This window comes from Tamandua tetradactyla, chromosome 22, assembly GCF_023851605.1.
Source record: "Tamandua tetradactyla isolate mTamTet1 chromosome 22, mTamTet1.pri, whole genome shotgun sequence".
NCBI lineage: Eukaryota > Metazoa > Chordata > Mammalia > Pilosa > Myrmecophagidae > Tamandua > Tamandua tetradactyla.
Genome location: NC_135348.1, coordinates 35,647,304 through 35,655,842, shown reverse-complemented (window position 1 = coordinate 35,655,842; position 8,539 = coordinate 35,647,304). Strand labels below are relative to the sequence as shown.

General features: G+C 37.8%; 1 long non-coding RNA gene and 1 pseudogene across 1 annotated transcript; one reads left to right on the top strand and one right to left on the bottom strand.

Annotated features, from left to right (window-relative positions):
- The first annotated feature begins 627 nt into the window (after window positions 1–627).
- Window positions 628–8,297, top strand: LOC143666104 (uncharacterized). The gene is made up of 3 exons (XR_013167395.1): window positions 628–686; window positions 5,251–5,286; window positions 8,159–8,297. It is a non-coding gene; the product is annotated as an uncharacterized LOC143666104 (long non-coding RNA).
- Window positions 3,045–3,676, bottom strand: LOC143666103 (large ribosomal subunit protein eL15 pseudogene; annotated as a pseudogene).
- Window positions 8,298–8,539: the final 242 nt, after the last annotated feature.

Genomic DNA, 8,539 nt, shown 5'->3' with positions numbered 1-8,539 from the left:
TGGTCTCTGAGGTTCCATTCATTTTTCTAGAATGGATTTTATCTCTCTTCTTCAAAATCAGATAAACCGAAATGCTCTATTTTTAAATACACTCATTGATTCTTTTGTATGTTATAATCTGTTAAATTCATTTAGTTTTCATTTTAATGCCAGATATTGTATCTTTTACATATAAAATTTCATTTTAATACACTTTTTATTTATCTTCATAGATTTCCTATCTTTACATTCACTATGAAAATATTTCCTTTATATCCTAGTGCAGAATAATAATAGTTTTTTAAAACATTGTGTTATACCATAATTTCAGACAACTCAAGATTTTTCCTCATTGACTTTCTTTGGCTTTACTATGGATGATTTTATCTTATTTATGTATATGCTGAGTAAATTTAGGTTGTATCTCGGACATTGTGGTACACACACTATAGAGACTCCAAATTCCGTTTTATTGTTCTGAAGTTCAGTTATCTTAGCCATCTCTAGTCTGTTTAGAATCTCCCTGGTTTTCACCTGTTATGTGCCCCGGAAAAGCCATGTTCTTCTAATCCAGTCTTGTGGGAGCACACCCATTGTTGAGTGTGACCTTTTGATTATGTTGTTTCCATGGAGATGTGACCCACCCATTGTGAATGTGACCTTTTGATTAGGTTGTTCCCATGGAGGTGTGACCCATCCAATTCAAGGTCAGTCTTAATCATTTTACTGGAGTCCTTTATGAAGGGAATAAAAGGCTGATAACATAGAGAAAGCTCAGAGGCTACATAGAGAGCAGAGACATGAAACCAGATGCAGACATTTGGAGAGCTAAGCTAAGAAAGGAAACCAGAGTCTGCCGTAAAGAAGCTAAGTGAGGACCCACAGGTGCTTAGGGAGAAAGCCACAGGAAACAGGAGCTGAGAGAGTCAACTGAAACGAGAAGCTGGGAGAGAAGGACAGCGGACATCACCATACGCCTTCCCATGTGACAGGGAAATCCTGGGCACCATCAGCTTTTCTTCAGAGTCAAGGTATCCTTCTCTTGATGCCCTAGTTTAGACAGTTTTATGGTCTTAGAAATGAAAACTTGAAGCTTAATATATTCCCTTTGTAAAAGCCAATACATTTCTGGTGTATCACATTCTGGCAGCTTTAGCATGGTGCTTGGATCAATCAGAAATCTGATTACAATTTACACTGAATATGGGACTCTGTCTTTCTAGAGATCTTATTTCTCAGAGTCACTCTTACTTTCTCGTGGCTGTTGGGGCTACATAGCCTGTCTCTGCTTCTTCCAGTCAGCAATGCCACAGTGTTCTAGTTCACTAGCTGCCAGGATGCAATACACCAGAGACGGATTGGCTTTTAATAAAAGGGGGTTTATTTCATTAGTTCTTCAGAGGAAAGGCAGCTAACTTTCAACTGAGGTTCTTTCTTACGTGAGAAGGCACAGGGTGATCTCTGCTGGCCTTCTCTCCAGGTCTCTGGGTCCCAGCAACTTTCCCTGGGGTGATTTCTTTCTGTACCTCCAAAGGCCTGGACTGAGCTGTGAGTGCTGAGATGAGGTATGCTGAGCTGCTTGAGCTGTGCTATGCTGAGCTCTCTCATTTAAGCACCAGCCAATTAAATCAAACATCATTCATTGCAGTAGGCACGCCTCCTAGCCAACTGCAAATGTTATGAAGGACAGATGAGGTTCACATGCCTTTGGCTCATATCCACAGCATAGAACTAAGTACCTTCACCTAGCCAAGTTGACACCTAAATCTAACTACCACATGGAGACTTTTTTTCATCATCAATTTTAGCTTCATTGCATAAGAAAGAGTAGAGCCTGGCTGTTCTCAAAACTAAACACTGTAAAATAGGAAACTTAACCAGTCTCCTTCCTTCTGTGAATGTTGATACCCATTCATTTTCTGCCTACTTTTGATCTGACTGTAGAAACTAGGATCTTTTTTTCAAGTTATAATACTTATGTTGTGAAAGATTTGATTTGGTAAGAGCTACCTGACCATTAATGAGATGTGACTCCCTAAATCACATTTCAAACATGTTTTTAGTATTGTCTTTATTTGCAATCCAAATGAAAAAGTCACATTCAATTCTTCCTCCTGCTTTAAACTTTTAAAAAGCAAATTAAATTCAGGAGATTGTGTCAGAACATCTTCTATTCCAATTGGACTACACAGTCCAGGTTGTGGAAAAAGTATACTTTGGATACACACGGTTATTTAAAATAGGGTATTAACTGTTGGCCCGCTTTCTCGAATCTCTCATTAAAGTGTGTCCCTTAACTCATTTTTCCTCAGCACCTTTGCCTTTGCACAAATAAATTAATATTGCTTTTACTTGTGCACAAGTAAGTTACAAGTAGCCCCTTTAAGCATTGATTTTCCTTCTCTGAAAGTTGATCACAATTGAACAGGTATAAGGAAAATGGTCAAAATAACTTCTGCTCATACAGAGTTCTCATTTTTGCATCTTCTACTAAACTTCCAATTGAAGAATCTATGATGCAGTTCAAATATTCTAATTTAAGATGTGGAAAGTTACACTAGCTGAGGCTATGTGATTTATCTAAAGTCAAAATCTACTTTGGGAAGTTCAAATTTAGCAAAGTTTAAATCCCGGTCCAAATTGAAGTGATAAACTCAAATTACATCTATGTTTGTGTTTGTAGTAAAGCTTCAGGGATATGTGATGCAATATCGTGAACAATTTTGTTCGTGTCCTGCCATTAAAAGCATCTCCTTTTTTTTGTTTTTGCTCTTCTTTTAAGAATTTGTTTTACACCTATACCACGCAACAAATGGCATTTTAAAACACTGACATATAACTCCCTAATAACATTATGCAAAAACAAAATTGTTTATCTTATTAGAAACAAGATACACCATCACTTTATAGTCTGCAAACATTGTACTTTAACTTTAATAATTTGACAATATATATATTCATCAAACAATCTGCAGACAACTAGTGTTTAAACAAAGAATACTTTTAAGTAGACATGACTGTTCTAAATTGTTTATTAGGTATGAATTTCACAAACATTACTTCTATTAGCGATAACAATGCAGCTGGAGAGAGTTGCGCCTCCCCCAAGCTGCAGGGCGAGAACAACCAACAGTATGGTGGAAACCTGTGGCCCTTTCCAAGGCCTCAGCTCTTGTGGCCAGCAGAGGTCAGCGCATGCATCTCCCTGTGTTTGTGAACAGGCTTGGTGGTCCCCTGGGTGTCAGGATTTCTTCTGATAGTTTTATGGAATGGATCCATGAGGATAACCTCAAAGAATTTGTAGGTGGGATCTCCACCAACCCAGTAAGAATTCAGGATGCTCAGCGGCCCGCAGTGGTGTCCAGCTCACTCCTCAGCAGCAGACTGAAGGCGTCTTGCAAACTTCAGGTGGTTACACCGTGATGGGCAGGCTTGCCATAGGCTGCCCTCTTAGGAACTGGGCACTTGCAGCCACTACGGCGCACTCGAATCCTATAGATGACATAACCTTGCTTGGCCTTGTATCCCAGTCTGTGTGCTTTATCCGGCGTGGTGGGACGGGGGGCCCTGTGGAGCGCAGAGATCTGGCTGTACTGCCAGCAGCGGACCCTCAGAAGGAAGCACATCACATCAGACTGCTTCTTCCTCCATAGCTCCTGCATGTACTTACAGGCATCCATCTTGGCTTACCTGATGGCTGCCGCCAGACGGAATGGAAAAAGTATCTCCTGAGTTGGCAAGGAGACTGTATCAAAAATCTGCAGTTTTTCTAATTGCATGGGCTTCGCCATGTACTCAATATATTTATAGCAAGTTTAAACTGTGTTTTGAAATTCTATTACAGAAAAAGTCTGTACTTTGATGGCACGTGGGTATTGAAGCTAACATCTGAAATACTGAACAATATAGTTATGTCAATAAAGTTCCGTGTGTGAGCTGGAATAAATTGTCTATAAACCCAATTTCTTTATTCCCAGTTGCCACTACTCTGGTAAATCATAGTGACTCCATTAAGTCCATTTAGGCACAGCTAGTAGAGATAAGGACTTTAGGTGAAACTGCCTATCATTTCAGATTTTTTGTCTAAAACGTCATCATTGGTTTTGATTGCTTAGCACTTACTATATCCTTTCTTTATGCCCAGTTTTTTGAATCTCTATTCAAGGGGTATTCCTTAACTTTTATATTAGTCCATATTTAACAACTTATTAAAATGAAATCACAAACTCTATGTTAGATAATCACCAGAGTTGGCCCTGGGCATCTGTCACTTTAAGAGACAGAGATCTTAGTCCCAAGACCAAACCAAAAGGTTTGGAAAGACTCACGGAGCTACATGAGGACTGTCAGGTTTTCCAACTAACTACATTTCTAAAAACGTGTTATTCCCTGTTTGGTAGCCTGATGTATGCCTGCTCTCAGCATCTTTTATCTTGACTTTCTTCTTCCAGGTTTAAACAATGCCCTTTGGCTCTGACTAAGGGCTTGGCTTGGCTCTTGGAAGTAACTTCTCTCTTGACTCTTGTGTGGCCCTGTCACACAAACTATCCTAATTGAACACAACTTGCCACCTCAGTAACTGCCCTTTTTTGAAGGCTCACTTAGGGGTATCTTTTGCTGCTCTGTTACCTTTTGCTTCCCTCCTCTGGCAATATCTAGGCATTGCAGTTAACCTCTCCAGTTTTATGTATGGACTTCTAACATATTACTCTTAGTTTCTGGCTCAGTTTATTAATTTAATCATTTATTCGTTTTCAAGATATTTTTCTTGAGTACCAATAATGTGCCAGACAGACAATTTTGGAGACTTAAAAATATACAAAATCATATTTTTTTCTGGTCTTTATTGGTCATATAGGATGGTGGGGAAGTAGAGATTAATCAAATGATGATTATCTGTTTCTTGTTAACACTGCCTTTCTGTGTCTGTTATTTCTGTGTCCTTAATTGCGTCAGTATCATTACTCGGGGTCTTTACTGATTCTCATGATGTTAGACTGATTGCTTTTTTAAGAATTTGTCTTATTTTTTCATTTTTATTCTTTTATCTACCACCCATTGTATATGGGTGATACAATGTGAACACAAGAGATATTGAACATGAAATCTAGTGTAAAATCTAACACCATGGTAGCTATTAAAAGTAATTAACATAAATTTATCTGAAAAGAAATTCAGAGTGAATTAGGAGTAAAGGAGAAGAAGTGTTTGATGGGTATAAGAAATATTTATTTTTAAATATGTATTTATTTATTTTTTGTGTGTGGACAGGCACCAGGAATGGAACCCGGGTCTCTGGGATGGCAGGTAAGAACTCTGCCACTGAGCCACCGTTGCCTGCCCCAAATAAGTAATTTTTACATAATGAGAAAAACATGGCAATGTCTAACAGTGTTCATACATATTAAAATTATCATCTTTATCTTTGGTGTGTATGTTTGTATGTGTATGCTTTTCTGGGGGAAGACACACACTGCTTAATTAATACAATCATAGTATATAATTTTCAAAGGAAAAAACTATGTGTAAATAATTTATATAGTTTAATATAAAACATAATAAAATATGTTTTATACATAGTTAACATAAAACATAATAAAAATGTTTTATGATAGACAAATTGCCCATTAAAATATCCTTTAGTATATTGTGTTGAAAATATTGCTTATTTTCTTTCAAAAGTATCAAAAAATTACAGTATTGTAAATTCTATTATAGATACTTTCAAAGGCATGTGGTCTATTAAAAAAAAATCATGTACAGATACTTCTGCACCATTTACAGAAAGGGAAAGTGATGCTCAGAGAAGTTTAAGGGATGTGCTTAAGACCAAACAGCTAAAAATGTGGCCAAGTTTACCTTCCAATTCATATATTTTGCTGCAATTACTCTCCATTCCCACTGTCCCAGGACATGGAGATGATAATAGTATTCATTTAATATACAAGCTGGGTTATACTTATAGAGTTATTCAAATCACTTTTTAAATTATACAATATTTTAATGATGTGATAGCTCTGTTCTTCCCCATTTCTACTTTAATTTCACAAATGCTAAATATGTAGCCTGTGGTGACTCTGTGATGTGCCACCAAGATCCAATTTCAATCAATATTTGTTAAACTATCTGCTAAGAGCAATGCTGACAAAGGGGCTCGGTCTCCCCAGGCACTGCCTCAGTGAAAGAAAGCCACCTCATTCACGGTCACCTTCCTTTTTGGGGGCAGCCTATAACCAATGACTGATTGTTCTTGAAAGTTCAACTCAAACTGGAACAATTCTGAAAGATGTTGCAGTTCCATTACTTCCTCTGTGTTTAGGTAGAGCTGTCATTGGATCAGCATTGGAGAGTGGCCTCTCCTTTTACCCAATCCTGCTTCCTTCTCACTTCCACAGGTATTGATTCCAGAGCTTTCCTTAGAATGCATCTAGTGTGTAGTATGCTAAGCTTCATTTCATTGAGTCTGCTTTCTGGCAGGGTTAAACCTGTGATGGGAGTAGTCCAAGAAAGCAGTAATTGAGGCTAGAAGTTGGAGCTGCATCATGCATCACCCAGCTGGACATAGAACCTCAACTCATTGGTAGAATAACTGCTAAAATTTTTATCACTAGGCTGGTGTGATGGTGGCTCAGTGGCAGAGTTGTTGCCTGCCATGCCAGAGACCTGGATTCGATTCCCAGGGCCTGCCCATGCAAAAAAAAAAAAAAAAAAAAAATATATATATATATATATATATCACTGGTGAATTGGAGGAGCTACATTAGCTGAAAGTTTGAGAACCTGGGTGCAGGGTATAGTAACTACGAACAATGGAATTGAGTTGTTATGCTTAATTTGATTGATATTCTAGAAAACTGCATGTAAAAGCTGAGAAGGAGTAAGCACATATTGAAAGACAAATGTGAAAGGCAGAGGATCTCATTTGCAACATACAAAAATCATCATCTGCAGTGCGGTCTGGGAGGAGTGAAGATGAAGACCAGCCTTAGAATTTAATCCAAAGAACAGGAAAGTAGTCAGTTAGCCAGTGCCAGGACCCTGGGAAATGATTGAATTCTGACCTATGGAAGAGGGACATCTGAGTTGAAATGCCAGACAACATTGAATCCTCAGATTCTCCGAAACTTCCTAAGTCTGCAGAAGCACCTGACTCCTGCTCCCTAAAACCCAGCATTCCCACTTACATGAAATGATTAGAATATGCAAATTTATAGAGTCAAAAAGAATAGTTTACTAGGAGCTGGGCGGGAACAGGAAACAGGGAGTTAAGGCTCGATTGTACAGAGATCCTGTTTGAGATAATATAAAATTTTTGGTAATAGATTGTGATGATGGTAGCACAACATTGGAGACTACTATTGAATTGTTATTCATTTGAAAGTCGTTAAAGAGGGAAATTTATGTCGTTTGTCCACAGAATATAAATAATGACAGCAACAAATTTAGAACTGTGCACAAAGACTGAGTCCTAATGTAAACTATGTAAACTATGGAATATAGTTAATAGTTTAATTATAATAGTATTGTTTCATCAATTATAAGTACCACACTAATGCAAACATTAATAATAGGGAAACTGTGTGTTTGGGGGGTAGTGTATGGAAATACTATACTTTCTGCATGATTTTTCTGTAAACCTACAATTGCTCTAGTAAAAACAAAGAAAGAAAACTAACATCTTTTTATTTACTTGATGCAGAGTTTTCTCTTTTCAAAGACTACATGTTTCATTCCTTAATATATACTTTAGATCCCTTCCTGGCTAGTAGACCTATAACTAGGGTTAAGTTACAACTTAATCAAACTGAGGATGGTTTGGACTTTACAAGGGGAAAGAGTGACCATACCACTCGTAATATGCACATGCAGAGGCTGGGAGAGTACACACGGGGTTGAATTCTGAAAATGTGTACTCAAAAAGGCCGAAACTTTAAGTTAGATAAGGGAGTGCGTAGTGATTTTTGATAACTCCCTTAGAATATTGAATTTAACATCCTGGGCATTACATCAGGAAGTGGTATAAACTTTCTCTCAAAATGGCTTTTTTGATAGCTAAATATTTTTATTTGGCACCCAGATTTCAATCTCACGTATTTGCATAAAATTAATTTTTTTCCTGATGCATAACTTCAGAATTGCACGCTAGTTCGACTGATTCCCTTTTCATTTTTATTTGCAGTCTAGGCCTCACAATGTCCCTTCATAATCAAAGTTGTTAACACCATGAAGAGAACAGCTGCCGGTTCCTTTCCTTACAGCAACCCAGGGATCATGTGAACATAAGACATGTTGGGCAGGCTCGTGTTTAAATCATTGTTTGCATGGTAATATTTGGTTTAGTAAATACATATAGTAAAGCATTTAATCAAGATGGCCCCACTGTAAAAGAAACCTAAATATACTCAATGGGCCAGGTTGTTTAGCCTGGCGGTGGCAGTCACCATGTGCACTGTTGGCCTTACAACTGCCAAGTGCCAGTATTTACAGTTTGAATGTGGGAAGGAACCTCAGGTAAATCACTCCAAACCCTTCCACTTTACATATGAGATAAGGGGTTCGG